At 40.9% G+C, this 18918-nt stretch overlaps 1 pseudogene; it reads right to left on the bottom strand.

Annotated features, from left to right (window-relative positions):
- Positions 1-16536: 16536 nt before the first annotated feature.
- On the bottom strand, positions 16537-17392 carry LOC139006193 (protein phosphatase 1 regulatory subunit 12C pseudogene; annotated as a pseudogene).
- Positions 17393-18918: the final 1526 nt, after the last annotated feature.

Below are 18918 nucleotides of genomic sequence, written 5' to 3'. Positions count from 1 at the left end.
AGAAATGTGGTTTTTTTATTCTTTTCTCAGGTTTACTGAGATGTAATTGACAAATAATTGTGTAAGTTTAAGGTGTACAGCATGACGATTTTATACATCTACTAGAGGCCTGTTGCACGAAGAGATTTGTGCAATAGGCCTTCCCTTTGATTGGCTGCTGGCACCGGTTTTCCTCCCTCACCCAGGACCCAGGCCTTCGCTCTGGCTGGGCTACGGCCAGAGCCTCCCCGGAGCCGTCAGGCTTCGCTGCTCGGCAGGCCCTGGGGCCCTGTGGCCTCACTGCTCCACCGATCCCGGGGCCGTGAGGCTTCGCTGCTCTGCTGATCCTGGGGCCGTGTGGCCTCACTGCTCCGCCTGGTGCCAGGGCCATGAGGCCTCGCTGCTATGCCCACCCCAGGCTGTGAGGCCTGGCTGCTCCGGCCCCAGGCCATCAGACTTCTCTCCACCAATTGGAACCTAGTATGCAAATTGACCACCATCTTTGTTGGCAGTTAATTTGCATATTGCGCTGATTAGCCTACGGGAGGCGTAGCGAAGGTATGGTCAATTACCATGTTTGTCTATTATTAGGTAAGATATATCACAAAACAATTGTAAGTTTATTTAACATACCTACCAAAAAGTAATTAAATTTTTTGGTATGTGTGGTAAGAACACTTAAATTTTACTCTCTTAGCAAGTTATTTCCAGAACCTATCATTTATTCGTCCCCAATTTGTACCATTAGCAACATATGTTGTATTTCTTACATTCTAAGTTTTTTCAAGAATCAATGACCTGGGCCACATGGTTCCTAGCTCCATAATGTCTTCCTTCTTTGTCCTTTCAACCACAGCTCATATACCACAGTCCCCCAAGAAAGGATTTTTGATGCCTGCTGTCTAAAATATGTGTCCTTTCATATGTGATATGGGTGTTTTTACCTTTCTCACTCCAGGCATAGTGTTAAGAGAATAGGCTCAGAATTCTTTACCTGGAGTTCAACGCCTCATTTTATTGTGTTCTTTCTGTGTGATCTTGGACAAGTTATTTAATCTTTCTGCCTCTTAGTTTTTGTCTGTAAAATAATAATATGAGTACTCATCTAAGTTTTGGGGTAATAATTATGTAAATATTTGTCAAGTTTTTCCATTGTCTATCACTTCCTATGTAATAATTGTCAATTTCCTTTTCATAAATCTTGACACAAGACCAAATTTTTCAAAGGCAAGTTCTGTCTTTTATAGCTATCTACAATGCCAGATAAAGCAATATACAGAAGTACTTAAGCAAAATTCTTAATGAATATATATCAAATTTTCTTAAAGTGATCTAAATTGCAGCACTTTAAAATGCATCTCATAATACATAGTTTTTGAAATGGAAAACTTCTATGCATCCATATTGGATAATGGGATTTTGGAGGGAAAGATTTCAGGATTTAGCATTTCTTCAATATGTAAATATTTTAATGACTATTGATCATTGTTATGCATAAAAATTCATAATCTCATCTTTTTTATACCTGAAAACATTAAGTACTCACAAACTGTAAATAAATTAATAAATGAGTATATTTTTAAAGGATTCTGACTTTCCACTTCACAGTACATGTTTTTATGTTTAATCTGGACTTTTATCAAGTTGGGGTGATAATCACTTTTGACTAGTAGCCAAAAAGATCATATTTATAATAGTCTCATGAATATGGAATATTTTTGGCATTGGAATTCATCCTCAAGTGAACTATGTTCAATATGTGAATATGTGTTTGTCATTTTGCATATATATATTATGTTTTATTCATATTTTGAGATATTTAAAATTTAAATTAGAATAAAATTGCTAACAAGTTGTATACATTAATACATCAATTGCCTTCTGAGGTAGGCATTAGTGTTGTTTTCAAATAAAGAGACTATAGAAGCAGGAATTTATTTCCAAGGTCACAGTAGAAAGGACGAAACTAATATATGGAAATAGATATCTGACTCTCAAGGAAGGACAAGCTCTTATACACTATTACAAATTGAATCAGAAACCAAAAATCTTACATGAACAAATTTGGACTCATGGATATAATTAGTGTATCTTTCTCTGTGCAGTCTCCACTTCTAAAATTGAATATTATTTTCTTTTCCTGACTTGCATGGATTAAGAGGAAATATTTCATGTCTTTATAAGCCATAATTTTAGAAGATTTAATAAAAAATAAAACAACCTCAAGATACATTTTGGGAAAACTAGAGAGAATAACATTTGCTCTGTACAAGGATTGTTTTCTAATTATTAGGAATATCTCATAATTTTAAAAAAATCCTTTTATGATAGTTTTCCCCTTGGCTAGAGGTGTTGAGGCACTAGGAGAATATAGTTAAGGAATTTTATGAATAGGCCATCTGTACTAAAATGGGATTCCACTAGTGTATTATATGAATTCTAAGTTTTCTCTAATGCTAGTGATATCAGTGGGGTGCTCTCTGCGTCTATCCCCACCGGTTTTTAATGGAAATGGACTCTTAGGGTGCGACAGGGAAAATAATTTCCTGAGGCCCCCAGGGGAGGTACCATGGAAAGTTTCATGTCTGCCCTGGCCGGTTTGGCTCGGTGGATAGAGTGTCGGCCTGCAGACTGAAGGGTCCCAGGTTCGATTCCGGGCAAGGGCATGTACCTTGGTTGCGGGCACATCCCCGGTAGGGGGTGTGCAGGAAGCAGCTGATCGATGTTTCTCTCTCATTGATGTTTCTAACTCTCTATCCCTCTCCCTTCCTCTCTGTAAAAAATCAATAAAATATATTTTTTTTTAAAAAAAAAAAGAAAGTTTCATGTCTGTGTCATTAAACCCCTGAGTTTCCAAGGTCCCATATCCTTCTGTCCTGACAAGGAAAAAGTCCAGTCTTGTCTTCAGCAGGGCAAAGATCAAAGCTAGTTCCCAGAATTTCTGCTCCATATGTGCTCAGTCCAGTCTGGTCCAGCATCTGGCTAGGGCAGCTTGTGTTCCCAGCTGCAGTCCGTTAGGTGTAGGGTCCACATGGCTGTGGAGGGAGCGTGAGTGAGCGTAAGGAAGCAGGAGCAAAGTGAGAAGAACAAAAGAGACACAATCCCTTTGTGGATTTTAACCTTCTATGATTTTGTGCACTTGCAATGGCTCCACCTTTCTAGTCAACCATCTTTTTCCCAGGGTAGACTGACAGGCAAGTATTTTCTCTGTCACCCTTTACTGTGCATGTGTGAATGCATCCATCTTTCCCCTGGTTGGACCCCTTCCCCAGTGATCTGCAGGGAATGGACGGGTTGCTCCCTGGGGCGTGTGAAGTTGTAGCTTCCTGGTGAAGCTGCCCAGAAGTCCATGTTTATAATGTTTGTCCTCTTCTTTGCTTTCTTCCTATTATTAATATTAATAACTTGCTAATTACAACAGTAACACTATGACTGTGCAAAACCGTGATTTGGTTGCAAGATACAAAGAAACTTCAACAATTAGTTTCAGAAATACCACATAAACTTGAAAGCCAATAGGGAAAGTGTTTTTGGTTCAATGGCCTAAAGTTTTGCCATGTTAGAGTCTACATACTAACTTCATATTTGTTTAACAACAGCCCTCACTGGATCTAATGGCTATGTATCTACTCTAGAACCCAAACTTAAATCTCAAGAAATTTCTTTCTAGGATAACTGTTCAGTTTGGGAGGGTAGAGGAAATTGGCCAGTCGGAAAGATAGTATGCTACAATCTTTAATTATCTTAACTACAAATGGAATCAGAAAGAAAGAGTGGAGAGATTTTAAGTACAATCCAAGAGTGGTTTCCTGGATTTAGGATTATGAAACCTTATATTATCGAGACAGTGATTCACCTTTTAGTTTCGTTTCTTTCCACTTTCTTCCTTTTTAACATTCTACTAATCCAATAGGACAAGAGTCAAATTGAAGTTACCCGCTGCTGGGTAAGTCAGACTTGTGAATTACTGCTAATGGTCCTAGTCATTGGATAATCAACCTGGATGATCAAAATGACATTAATAAGGAAAGCACCTATTGCCTCAGTTTTGTTTATTTTTAACTTCCCAATGCCTGAACACTAATAATAAAATCTCCCAGCTCCTTGACACAAGCACCAAGGATAAGAGTTAGTTTCAGCATGCGTGACATTGCTGGTGTGTCTGTGTACATTAGGAAGGAAAGAAGGAGGCTTCCCTTGCATAGGAACCTGGACTACAACATTCAGTGCATGAATGTTAAGTGAAGTGTTGATCATTTTACAGAAGCACAAAAGAAAGCTGTCTTGTAATTCCCCTTCTGGTTATTCTAAATCATAATTGACGATTTTGGTTACATATTTAAAAATTAAAGGTATAGCACCTAACCAGTGCCTGAATAGAATTATAACAATGTTGGTTTACTGTAATTCATTTAAAATATTATAAACCATATGCTGCTATCTGACTTACCACAGATATTTTTGTCTTATTTATGTGTTTTAGAAGTTCCCATGCAGATTTCTCACTTAATGAAAAAATCTTTGACATGTTATCCTATGAAAGATATTGATAAGCATGAAAATTAAAGTTCTCCTGAATCAAGTGTAAATGTAAGCTATATAATCTGCACTTCTTTATTATATCTTATCACGGATCTTAGTGTGTATGGGTGTTCCAAAAAAGAAGGAACTTGCATTTTGGTAACTGGAACATTATTTAAAACACAAAGGATTTAGAAGTAGTTTCTCCTCAGCCACTTGCTAAATATACAAGATTTTGCTCTCCTTTAATGGAAAAATAACTATTTAGACATAGATTTTTTAAGAGAATTAAGTGAAAAAATGTACATGAGAGGCTGAATGCCTGACACTGGGTAGGTATTTAAATCGACAGGTTTAAAGCAAAACAAAGAAACAAAAATGACATTTTAAACTAGTATTTAGGGGCAAAGGTACTGCAGAGTCCTATCTGAAAAATCACATTTTATGATGGCAATTAAAACACTCCAGACTGCTCACTTATCTTTCCTCCTCTCACACTTCTACTTTTCAGTCTGCTTTCTAGTCTATTATTTTCAATCATCTTTAACTTCTGAGAAAAAATGTCTTCAGGTATTGCTTCCTCTTTAGTTTATAAATCCACTCACAAATCTTTATTTTGACATTTATTCAATTTAGGTGACCACAACCTACAATCAGAATTGATGTAACAGTCTGTGAACTAGTGCCCCTGCCACTAGTCTATTCTCTTCAAATTCTACCCCATCTAAAAATCCAAAGTTTGTACTGTGACCAGAGTACTATTTAAAAATATAAATATGGTCCTATGATTTTCTCTTTTAAAACTTTTTAATAATCCTCCATTGCCCTACAGAACAATCCAATCTCCGCATAATGTACAAAGCCTTTTACTAATTGTTCTTGACCCTTTCTTCATCTATCACCATCTTTCCTTGGCCTACGTCATATATTCATTTAAATAGTGTGCACTTGCTAGAATGTGTTAGACCTTTTTGTTTCCTCACCCCAGTGTCTATTCATCTTTTTCACTTTTTTTGAATCCACCTAAATTCTACTTCTAGTCTCTATTTCCCAAACTGGATTCAGTGTCACTCTTATGTGTTCCCAAAGCATCATCTATCCTGCTAGGGAATACACAATGTCTTATTTTCTTTTCCGTATCTTCCAAAGGCAATAGAGGCTTTGAAAGGAGACATAGTATTTGATCCACAACTGTAGCTCAGTAAATATTTGTGGAATTAATAAAGAGTTTGGGTTAGAATTATATTTTCTCACACAGAAATTTGACTTTGCAAGCTCTTGTGATTTTAGTCCTTAAGAAAAATCTAGCACAGAATTAAGTTGTGAATAACCTTATTAATAAGGTTTCAGTTTGCTTCTACACAAATAGGAAAACATGATTTAATACTTAATATTTTTCAAGATATGTTTATTGTAGGAATACCAAATGCCTTACCATTCATATGACAACAACTCAAATTAACACTATGAATCGCTGCTGAGCAGAGCCAAAATTTAAAGCCAACTAAAATTCTGACATATCAATTTTTCATGAATTCATACATAGAATATGGGAAATGTACTACTTGTAAAATAACAATTGCCTGAGATAGTCCAGTGGATTCCATTTTAATGAGTTAATGTCTAAAAGGACACTACAGAAAAACCAGCTGATATCACTGCTCCATATAATTGAGATAATGTCATGAAAACCCTAACTAGCAATTGCAAAGCAATTTCCATTAGATTCTTGACCTCTGTTAACATACAAACGATTTTGTTTTATAATCTTACTTTTGATTAAAGTATCTAAATTTTATCTTTGACATTTTGGTTTTAGTTAAGTTTCAGAATTAAAATTATACATATTTCATTATGTATATTTGTGTGTGTTTATATATGTCAAACTATGTATATGTAGTGTATATACATTTGTCATGTTGGAGGATTTTACTTTCAATTTGTAAAAAATGCAATATATATGTAGTACAATAAAGTGAGGTGTGCCTGTAAAAAAAATAGAATTAAACTTTAAATATTTTAAAGGACATCCTAATAATTCAAAAGTAAGTTATGTGCCACAAAAGAACCTGTCAAGAACAAATATTAACCCTTTCATCAAGTTGAAAGATAAATTGAAAAAGTGCAAAATTTAATGCTTGTGTCAATTGAGGCTCAATTTAGCCACAAGAGATGGAAGACACAACCAACAGAGACTTAAAAATATAGGAGTAATATCCACCCTCCTGCAAGAAATTCAAGAAAATGTAAATGTTGAGTTAATTCTCTAGTTTAAAGAAGTCAGAATCAATTATTTATTTTATCTTTCATAACATGATCATTTCAGGCTGCAGACTACATATTCATCTTAATAATCAGAATAAAGTGGTAAACATGGAGACCTTGTATATGGTCCTTTAACTGAGAAAGTGAAATTTTACAGAGGTTCATCATATGTCTGAAATGTCTCATTGACCATAATTGTTTCTCAGGCCACAATTAGCTATATATTTTTTTTAAAAAAAGGTGTTTAAAATAAGGAAAAAGAAAAAAGAAAGCATTGGATTTCCAAGCCTCTAAAGAAAAGGTAGGCAAGGAAGAGAGAGGAGCAATTGGATTGTGTTTTATTCATTACTAGAGGCCTGATGCACGAAGATTCGTGCAAGAATAGGCCTTCCTTCCCCTGGCTGCCGGCACCAGCTTCCCTGCAGCACCCAGGACTCAGGCTGCTTTGCTCCAGCCACCACTGCCACCCACTGGGGGCATGCTCCAAGCCACACCGCGGCCACTTGGAGCACATCCCCACCCCTGGTGTGCATCCACTGGAGCTGGGAGCGGCACGCAGTCCCCTCCCACCCATCTGCATGCAGCTCCTCCTGAGCAGTGGTGATGCAGCCTCTTCCTGAGCTGACTAATTTGCATATTACCGCTTTATATAGAGAGATTGCATGATTGAATGCTTTCAAATCATATTTTCTGTTTTATACCTCACTTATAGAATAGGGGAATTTCTGGTTTGTATAAGCAGGATGGGGACAAGAACACCATTTAAGCATTTTAGACATTGTCTATTGTGTACTCTTTTCATAGGAACATGTCCTTTTCCTGAAACCATCCTATGTAATAAAGAGGTAATATGCAAATTGACCATCATGCCCTCACACGAGATGGCCACCCCCATGTGGGCACAAGATGGCCAGCAGGGGAGGGCAGTTGGGGGTGACTGGGACTGCATGGGAGCAGTTAAGTGTTGATCAGGCTGGCAGGGGAGTGGTTAGGGGGTTATCAGGCTGGTAGGCAGAAGCAGTTAGGGGCAATCAGGCAGGCAGGCACGCAGGCAAGCGGTTGGGAGCCAGTAGTCCCGATTGTGAGAGGGATGTCTGACTGCTGGTTTAGGCCCTATCCCACAGGACATCCCCCAAGGGGTTACAGATTGGAGAGGGTGCAGGCTGAGCTGAGGGACACACCACCCCCAGTGCACAAATTTCGTGCACTGAGCCTCTAGTATATATATAATATATCTCCTTGTAAAAATTGTAGGTATCTACTAAAGCCATGCTTGTCCCAATCAATGTGAAGATGGTTTTCTTCCACTCAGAAAAGTTCCTTTTTCAATAGGAAGGATCTTTCACCTTTCAGCCTAATTGCACTATTTTATCTCTCTTTATCTTCTCAATCAGATTTTGCATGATAGAGCATATTAAATATTGTGATTAATTAAAAGGTGACTGATGGGGACTATTGATCATATGAGGCACATGGAGTGGAGGCACATATAGAAGACCTGTTAGGGAACCTCTCAGTGGGGAAAAAAGGATGAGTAGCACTTATATATCCCACTATCACTAGCTAGCCCACTCTGGGTGGCTCAACAGAAATTTGGAATGGCTGGACATCAGACCCCAGGAGCAGAGGAGGCTTTAGGCTACATTTTTAGTGAAGACCTTGCCCCTACATTGGTATAATGACAAGTTGGTGTGCCACACTGTAACCCACAGCCAGCTGAGTGTCTGTGGTTAGAAGTAGCCTCAGCCTTTCTTCAGCATGATGGAAGACCTGAAGCACAAACACTTCGGGGCAGCTATAGGATATAGTACGCCAGCCACAGTTCACATCAGCAATCATTGTTGGGGGAGCAGCAGCCCCTCCATGATAGGATTGAGGACCTGGGATCCAGTCTTGCAATTGACTAGAATCAATTGCCTAACTATTAGGCAAGAACTTGTTTTAATAGAGTATTACAGGAGAGCAATTTTCTGAGAGGCCAGACTGCAAGAGATCAGTTAATTTGGGAGGGAATAGCCAAATAATGCAATGTAATATGATATTTTAAAGTGTCAGTTTAAATACAATATTTTAACTAGATTAACTACATATCCCAAATACAAATCATGGTAGGAATTAGGGCCTTTCTTTTAAAATGGCACAAAATCTGATTTTCCTGACAAAGTTTTTAGAATGTATTATAAAAGTGTATTAAAATTACATTTATGCATCTGTAAAAGCTGGCAGGTTGTGTTGCTCATATAATAGAGAAATTAAATAACTCCTGTGTATACTGACAATGTTTGAAATAGAAAATAACATTTTTATATGTTTTTATTGTTTCAGAGAGAGGAAAGGAGACGGAGAGATATATAGAATGATGAGAAAGAATCACTGATTGGCTGCCTCTTACACATAGCCTACTAGAGGTTGAGCCTTCAGCCTGGTCATGTGCCCTGACCAAGAATCAAACCTTGACTTCCTAGTTGATGGGGTAACGCTCAATCACTGAGCCACACCAGCCAGATGGAAAATAACATTTTTATATAACATTAATTTAGAATTAAAGTATTTTTACTTTACTGAGAAACACATTTTGACTTTTATTTTGAATTTTTTTTTCATTATATTAGGGGATAAGTTTCACTCAGTTATAATTCCTGCTGGTTTTACAGCCAGAAGTTATGGATATTTCTCTTCCTGGAATTGGAACCCTGGGCTGGAAGGCCTGGTGTGGAACTGGGACCCTCGTTTTTTAGGGGGTACCTCTACAGTCAAGATACCCCTCCTGATTTTTATCCACCACATGTGTGTGGGGGACCAGCCCATTCCGCATCACTGCTCCACCTTCCAGTACAATGAGGCTTCTTTAAATCAGTAGTTTTAGACTTCCATTCAGTCAGATTTCAGGCAGTCCTGAATGATGGTGGCTCTGTAGCTTATTTGTAATTTTGATGTGGTTGTGGGAGGATGCAAGTACCGCATTTACCTATGCCACCTTCTTGACCCAACCCCAAATTAATAGGTTTTATATTTCTTTTCTGTATTTAAGCAATTTCTCCCAAGTTCCTGCTTCCTTTTGTTGATAATTATGGTATCTTTCAGTAAAACGTACTTTCTTTCAGCACTAATCAAAAGCCCAGGTGCCAAATACTGATAAGGGCATGATGCTGAGCTCCATTGCTACCCTTGCAGAAAAACAATATATAGGAGGCAAATGAGGGCAATCATACTGAACCTTAAATGAGCTATATCAAGCTATTGTTTTACAACAGACTCTTCAAAGCTCATCTTGTTATAATATTCCTGATTAGATATTCCAGCTTATTAGACAGCAAAATTGTTATAGCAGTAATGTGGCCTCATTTAACAATATTAAGCCCAAATGACTATCAATGTTCAGAGATTCTCTCTGTCACAGTAATAACCTTTATTTCACATTTTAATATTTTTTTCAATGTCAATGGCCTAAAAATTAATTTGAGTTTTCTCTCATAACATACAAATTTAAATATTTCACTTGTACCCGGTGAGTTACAGAAAAGAACTAGTAAAGTTTTTTGGGTTTTTTTAGGATAGAGAATGAGTCAAATCTCATACTTGATTCCAAGCTGATTTATAATTCCATAAATAATAATTAATTTTTCTAATTGTGGAATATTGTGATCAAATCAGTTCTAATATTAATCATGAGTTTAAAAATATTTCTTGGAAATAACATACAAAATAGATTTCAGTTAGATTTACTTAACAAATATTTGGACCATATTAAGTTAAAATCTAAAATAAATATGTCACAATAAAATGTTAAAATACACAGCAATCTGGCTTTTTCAAAGAAGGAAAAAAATCTTAAACTCTAAATATCTCTATATTGAATGTAATATAATTTAAAAGATCTTTATTTAAAACCATCTTTGCATAAGATGAAAAATAAAATGTTACATATTGCCACCGGTATTAGATATTAATTATTCATTAAACAAATATTTCTGCTTGGTAATACTTAATAAAGATAAGGAAATATAAAACTATATTCTCCCTGATGAGATAACAATGGCCACAAAATGTTAAAGCATCTACAAAATAATAGACAAATATGTAAATTGACTGTATCCCCATGGCACCCCACAGCGAATCAGGAGAGAACATGCAAATTAGTGGGACAAAGATGGCAGTGGCCACGGAGCTAGCAGGAGCTGGCAGGAGGCTTGGGTTGCCCCGGCGATGGAGAAAGCCAAGCTTCCCACCTGCCTGAGCCGGCCGCCGAAGGAGGGGCCTGTGTGCAGTGGCCACAGAGCCAGCCTGAGCTCATGGGAGGCTTGGGTCACCCGCAACACCCTTCAGGGCAAACTAGCCAGCCTCCACCCATGCATCAGGCCTCTATCTATACTAATAAAAGGGTAATATGCTATTTAGACTGGGAGACCTTCCAGAAGACCTTCCGGACATTATTCTGGAGAAAGCCATGTTGGCAGGACTGAGGAAGAGGCGGTTAAGGGCCAAGAGGGGCCGGCAGTTGTGGGTGATCAGTCCGGTAGGGGGGTCCATTGGGGGTGATCAGGCCGGTGGGGGGGAGGCTGTTGGGGGCGAGCAGGCTGGCAGGCAGAGTGGTTAGGGGCAATCAGGTAGGCAGTCATGTGAGTGGTTAGGAGCCAGCAGTCCTGGATTGCAAGAGGGATCAGGCCTAAACTGGCAGTTGGACATCCCCCGAGGGGTCCCAGATTGGAGAGGGTGCAGGCCAGGCTGAGGAACACCCCTCCCCGGTGCATGAATTTTGTACACCGGGCCACTAGTATTCTAATAAAAATATTGACATTGCTGATGTGCAGGAAACAAACACATAATATAAGAAATAGTCATATTGAGCCCTTCTTGGGTAGTTTTGCAATTTTTGTCATATATACAGTTGAAACAGAAGCTTGCTTCCATGATGTGATGATGATGGTGAAATGCTGGTACCCATTCAGGATTATATATATATTCTCATGTATTCATCACTTAATTCCTTAATATAGTTATTAAATTCCATATTCCACATCAAAAGGTTACAGAAGACTAGGCTACAAAAAATTAAATAATTTTTCCAAGTTCACAAAAGCAGATTGCTTGTTTCTAACCCCCACCCCCATTTTCCTTATTGAACTATATGGCCAAAATAACTATAACAATGATGCCTGTTTCCCTCCAATTCCCTTTTATCCCTATACATAAACTTATCTAAAATGTTGTATTAATCAATAATTTAATTTCTTAATTTTCTTTAAAAGTCAGATAAGATGATAACAAGACAGAATATATTTAACTGAGTCCAGCAGCCTCCCCCACAACTCTTTAACAATTATTTTCCCATATAGAAACACATTTAAACCCAGTTGTGTATATGTAAAAATAGGTGTATGCATCAGTAATATTTTTATTTTCTTTTTACAATTTACTAAACAGAATGATTCTTGGCACTGAAAGGTTTTCACAGGTGGTGAGTAGGATCTCATGGGAGTCCTCCAGTGTATACTATTGCAGAAGAGAGGCATTATTATTCCCACGTACATGACAGTGAGGACCTCACACTTTACAGGAATATTTGTTCAAATTTGTGCTGGTTAAAAAAATATGTTATAGCCACATGCATGTCTTTGATCAAAATAAGATTATCAATAACAATAACAAAAGTACACAAAAACAAATTTGAAGAAATTTAACAAAATATAGAATTTCACTTTGAAAGAAAAAATGAAGATAAATAGTACAATAATTAGTAAAGCTGATTTAGAATCAGAACAATGTAGTATCATTAAAACTTTAAGAGGAGAGACAACCAAGATGGCGGCATAGGTAAACACATGTACTTGCTGCCTCTCACAACCACATCAAAACTCCAATTAAAAGACAAAAAAAATATCATCCAGAACCACAGGAAAACTGGTTGAGTGCAAGTTCTACAACTAGAAGGAAAGAAAAAAAGCCCACTGAGACTGGTAGGAGGTGTGGAGGTACGGAAGTACGGAGGTACCGAGGCATGCATAAAATGGGCTGGCAACTGGGTGTGCTGTTGTCTTTTTCAATTGGGAGGGAGATACAAGCTCCTGATTGCTCTGAAATCCAGTTCCAGGTGAGACTCTGGGGATCCAGACTCATACGGAGAGAAACTGGATTGTCTGCCATCAGGCTGGAATGTGAGGGCAGCTCTCTCTCTCTGAGGTGCTCGCAGTGATCATTGTTACAGCACGGGGCCATGGGACACAGAGATCCGGGGACCTCTCCGGGGGAGGGCTGACTGGCAGCCATTGCTGTTTGCTCTGCCCTGGTGATTCCCTGAGACCCCCACCCCATCCAGTTTAGAACCCCATCCAAACTATGCACAGCGGCTTTTGCATATGAATGGCCTGTCCTTTTGCAACCTAAAACCTAACAAACTGCAGCTGACTTAGGGAGCTCCAAAGCTTCCAAAAGAAGGCCTAAGGCCCTGCAGCCGCAGCCTTCATTGCTTCACAGCTGGGCCTCATCTGGGCACTTCCAAACCCCATACAAAGAGGAGGAATCTGCAGATCTCTCTGTAGCTCCTGCTGGGGGGCCTCAGTCAGTGGCTGACTTTGCACCTCCTTGGAGATTCAAGAGCCAGTGTACCCAGTGGTCAGTGTGAGACAATACCAGATTACAACTCTTCACATACATAAGCGACACACTCAAGGGGCAGACTCAGAGAGCACCAAAGCCCCACTGAAGCAAGTCCTGCCCCGTAAGGGTGTCTCCAGCACAGAAGTTCTCCCATTATAGACACAGCTGGTCCTCACAGCCAATTTACCTGGAGGTCAATTCCTCCCAGTGATACCAACAGCAATCAAGGCTTAACTACAACAAGACTGTGCACACAGCCCACAAAGGGGTGCACCAAGAGTGTCCACCTCAGGCAATTTGGGAGGCTGAGCCACTGGGCCTTATAGGACACCTAGCACACAAAACCACTCTATAAACACAGGGAAGCAGCCAAAATGTGGAGACAAAGAAGCAAGTCACAAATGAAAGAAATGGATGAAAGCAAAATACTGGATATAGACTTCAAAACCATAGTTATAAGGTTACTCAATAATCTTCTGGAAACCTCTGAGAAATTTAGTGAAACGCACGTGGATATGAAAAAGGACCAATCAGAAATTAAGCATACACTGACTGAAATAAAGAATAACATACAGAGATCCAACAGCAGACTAGAGGATCCCAAGAATCAAGGCAAAGAATTGAAATACAAAGAAACAAAAAACACCCAACAGAAAAGCAAAAAGAAAAAAGAATACAAAAATATCAAGATAGTGTAAGGAGCCTCTGGGAAAACTTCAAGCGTACCAACATCCAAATTATAGGGGTGCTAGAAGAAGAGAGAGAGCAAGATATTGAAAACCTATTTGAAGAAATAATGACAGAAAACTTCCCCTACCTGATGAAAGAAATAGACTTACAATTCCAGGAAACACAGAGAACCCCAAACAAGAGGAATCCAAAGAGGACCACACCAAGACACATCATAATTATGATGCCAAGGGCAAAAGACAAAGAGAGAATCTTAAAAGCAGCTAGAGAAAAACAGTTAGTTACCTACAGGGGAGTACCCATACAACCATCAGCTGATTTCTCAACAGAAAGTATGCAGGCCAGAAGGGAGTGGCAAGAAATATTCAAAGTGATGAATAGCAAGAACCTATAACCAAGATTACTCTACCCAGCAAAGCTATCATTTAGAATTGATGGTCAGATAAAGAGCTTCACAGATAAGAAAAAGCTAAAGGAGTTCATCACCGCCAAACCAGTATTATATGAAATGCTGAAGGGTATTGTTTAAGAAGGGAAAGAAGAAGAAAAAGGTAAAGATAAAAATTATGAACAACAAAGTGACAACAAATACATATCTATCAACCAGTGAATCTAAAAATCAAGTGAATAAAAAATCTGATGAACAGAATAAACTGGTGAATATAATAGAATCAGGGCTGCCCTATCCGGTTTGGCTCAGTGGATAGAGCGTCGGCCTGCGGATTAAAGGGTCCCAGGTTCGATTCCGGTCAAGGGCATGTACCTTGGTTGCGGGCACATCCCCAGTAGGGGGTGTGCAGGAGGCAGCTGATCGATGTTTCTCTCTCATTGATGTTTCTAACTCTCTATCCTTCTCCCTTTCTCTCTGTAAAAAATAAATAAAATATTTTTTAAAAAAAATAGAATCAGGGTAATAGAAAGGCAGTGTACTGACAATTCTCAGGGGGAAGGGGGTGTGGGGGTGCAGGAAGAGTTTGGAGAAAATTCTTATATCTATGGATGAGGACATTGGAGGGGTAAGGGCATGGGGTGGGGTGGGAACTAGGTGGAGGGGAGCTATGGCGGGGAAAAAGAGGAACAACTGTAATAATCTGAACAATAAAGATTTATTAAAAAATAGAAACTTTAAGAAATTCTGATCTAATTCAGTACACTAAATCAGTACAAACTAGGAATTACATTTTTTTTTTTAAATTTCCCAAATTATTCTGATATAGCTGATCCCAGCATTTGGAAACCAGCTGAAGTTTTAATTTTTTTTATTTCACATGTAGGGAAACCATTTTAATTTCTTACACAAAGTGTCAGTTGTTTTTGAATATATTAAAAAAATTTTTAAATATATAAAATTTTCTAGTCTTTTAATTGATCTTGTAGAATTCCTTTAATCTGGTACCATAAATATGCTTTGTCCTACTATCATCGATTGCAATATACATCACAGTCTCCTTATGTAAATCTTGGAGATAAAGATGAAAGGGAAATCCATGAATTAAATTGGTGGGAAATAACTCTACCACTATAATTACAAACTTTTGGAAGGAGTGAACAGAAGCAAATACTTTTGTGTGTAAAAGGATATAGCTATATTTAATTTAGAAATATGGTTCATCTCTGTTTGTGTTAGATACCTAAAACAATAATAGGGATCAAAACAAATAATTAAAAATGCTGTCATACTTATGTATCTAAAAGTTTACATTCATGTGAATATCATTAACACAAGATTAAAATAAAAAGTGAGTGAAGTTCCCAAAAGTCATGGATTAGTTTGAAGTCAATTAAGATGCTCTTTATTTTTTTAAGCACTCTAAGAATGGTAATTAGAAGATTTGTTAATGATTTGTTTTTGCCAATTACACATATTTTGTGTTATTCTCATTTAAGATTGATTAAAGTTATGAATGATGAGAACACTTATTGAAATGATAGGTTTTCCCATGTAATTAAGTATATTTTAGCATTTTGTTTATTTTAATATTCCAATGGTGGCTTCGGGTGAATAAATATTTAATTTTCTTTTATATTATATATATATTAGAGGCCCAGTGCATGCAATTCATGCGGGTGGGGGGGGGGGTTCCCTCAGCCCGGCCTGCACCCTCTCCAATCCGGCCCCTCAGGGGATGTCAGACTGCTGCTTTAAGCCCGATTCCACACCGGCAGTCGGACATCCCTCTTGCAATTCGGGACTGCTGGCTCCTAACTGCTCACCTACCTGCCAGTCTAATCGCCCCCAAGTGCCTTCCTGCCAACCTAATCACCCCCAAATGCCCTCCCCCTGCCAGCCTGATTGGTGTTGGGGGGCCGATTGGGGTCGGGGCTGGCCATGCCCCTGACTGGGACGGGGGATGCCGATGAGGGCCAGTAGCTTGGGGGAGGAGCCATGGGTGGTTGGCTAACCAGCCCTGCCCCTGATCAGGGAAGGGGTGCATGTGACAGAGCAGTTGCATAAATGCGGGAGCAGGGGAAAGTCCTCTGGGGTCACTTGGACAGCTTGCTGATGATGTGGATCAGGGCCACATTCTTCTCCTTGAGGTGCTGATTGTCAGCCCAGAGATTGGACAGGCCCTTCAGCTCCTCTTCCCATTCAGCGGCCTTGCGCTCCAGGTCCCTGTGCTCAAATCTCTCCAGCTCCAGGAGGACCGGCCTCTCTGCAAAGTTCTCCTGCCTCTGCATGGTGTGCTCCAGCTCTACCTTGAGCTGCGCCAGGTGCAGCATGTTCTGGGTCAGGGCCTCATGAAGTCTCTAGTTCTCAACGCGCAGCTTTGTGTAAAGCTTCCTGAAGCCTCCCTAGGGCTCTTCCTATTCAGGCTAGGGTTCCGGGTTCAGGTCCTGCTGCCTCCAGAGGGAAGGGCTGGATTCTGGGCTGATGTCCACTCATGTCCACCTCCCCCTTTGCAGGCCCTCTCTTCTCCTTGCCAAATCTGTGGTGCTCCTTGGAGGCCTGTGGTCCCTGTCCCTGTCTATCAGGCGCCTCTACTCTCTGGGCAGGGCCATCAGAATTCTCAACCCCACAGACTTGGGGCTGCCAGGAAGGGTTCAGGCTCTGTGCACCCTGCTCTTGATCGGGATGGGAGTGTTCGATCAGGGGAAGGCTGGCTGCAAGAGGGGCTGCAAGGTTGGCTGCTGACCCCAACCCCTGATTGACCAGTTTGCTGGCTAGAGAGGGCGTCATAGCAACCGGCCCAATCAGGGCCAACTTCTGCGGGTTTGTTTCTCTGCTCACTCTGGCACCAGCAGCCCAGCGCCGCAGCCGCCATGGAGCTGGGGCTGGGGTCTGTATCCTCCTGTGGGCTTGTGCGTCCACCGGCGCTGTGGTTCTGGCCGGCACCGCCATCTTTGTGGCTATGGGCGCCACCATCTTTGTTGCAGAGTGACAGTTAATTTGCATATTACCTTTTTATTAGTGTGTGTGTGTGTGTGTGTGTGTGTGTGTGTATGTATCAGGCATTAATATTGTGAACTATATAATCACTTTTTAAAATAGCAGATCTTCAAAATTTTTGTTTAACTTCTTATTAACCTATCCTATCTAATAGTAGAGAAACATGGTAATTAGCCATACCTCTGCTATCCCTTCCCATTGGCTAATCAGGGCGATATGCAAATTAACTGCCAACCAAGATGGTGGCCACCAGCCAGGCACCTTGAAGTGAACAGGAGGCTTGCTTGCTTCAGTGACGGAGGAAGCCAACGTTTCCTGCTTGCCGCTGCTGGGCTCTGAGCTTGCAGTTTAAGAAACATTGTTACAAATATAGAAGCTAAACAAAACCCCAGAAACCTGATTTCAGCCAGCCGGGCCTCAGAGCTGGAGAGAAACAGTGTTTCGATTATAGAACCCAAACAAACCAGATACCTGCTTTCAGCAGCCAAGGTCTCAGAGCTGGAGCTGAGCCTCAGAGAGAAAGCCGACTCTCAGTTCCAGTGACAGCCATAGAAGGTAATCCAAGAATAAAAAAAGAAAAGAAAAAAAGGAGAGGTTTGGAGCTTCATTTGCCTGCCAGCCTGAAAACAGCCCTCAGCCCCTCACCCAGGCTGGCCAGGCACCCAAGCGGGACCCCCACCCTGATCCAGGACACCCTTCAGGGCAAACCAGCCTCTATCCTATATAGTGCACCAGGCCTCTATCCTATATAATAAAAGGGTAATATGCCTCCCAGCACCCGGATCAGCGGAGCCGCGAGGCCTCCTGAACCAGGGATCAGCAGAGCCTCCCATCACTGGGATCAGCAGAGCCGAGAGGCCTCCTGAACCAGGGATCAGCAGAGCCTCCCAGCACTGGGATCAGCTGAGCCGCGAGGCCTCCTGAACCAGGGATCAGCAGAGCCTCCCAGCACTGGGATCAGCTGAGCGGCGAGGCCTCCTGGCCCCTGGAGCAGCATGACAGGGGGCAGAGCCCAAATCGCCTGATCGCCCTGCGGCTCTGTGTGTGACAGGGGGCGAGGCCACAACCTCCCTATCCCCCCTGCTCTGTGTGTGACAGGGGAAAGCGCCCCGACCCCCTGATCGGCCCTGTTCTGTGCCTGATGGGGGGAGCTCCCCAACCCCCTGATCAGCCCTGATCTGTGTGTGACAGGGTGTGGTGCCCCAACCCCCCCCCCCGTGGGCCCTGCTCTGTGTGTGATGAGGTGGAGCCGCAACCTCCCCATTGGCCTTGCCCTGAGTGTGACAGGGGGGAGTGCCCCAACCCCCTGATCAGCCCTGCTCTGTGGGTGACAGGGGGCAGCACCCCAAACCCCTGATGGGCTCTGCTCTGTGTGTGACAGGGGGCGGTGCCCCAACTCCCCTATCGGCCCTACTCTATGCATGACAGGGGGGAGTTCCCCAACCCCCTGATCAGCCCTGCTCTGTGGGTGACAGGTG

The sequence above is a fragment of the Myotis yumanensis genome, unplaced genomic scaffold (assembly GCF_028538775.1).
Source record: "Myotis yumanensis isolate MYYU_CA2020_CCGP unplaced genomic scaffold, mMyoYum1.0.hap1 SCAF_3, whole genome shotgun sequence".
NCBI classification, from domain to species: Eukaryota; Metazoa; Chordata; class Mammalia; order Chiroptera; family Vespertilionidae; genus Myotis; species Myotis yumanensis.
Note: the sequence above shows the minus strand (reverse complement) of the source record. Positions and strands in the feature narration are given on the sequence as shown.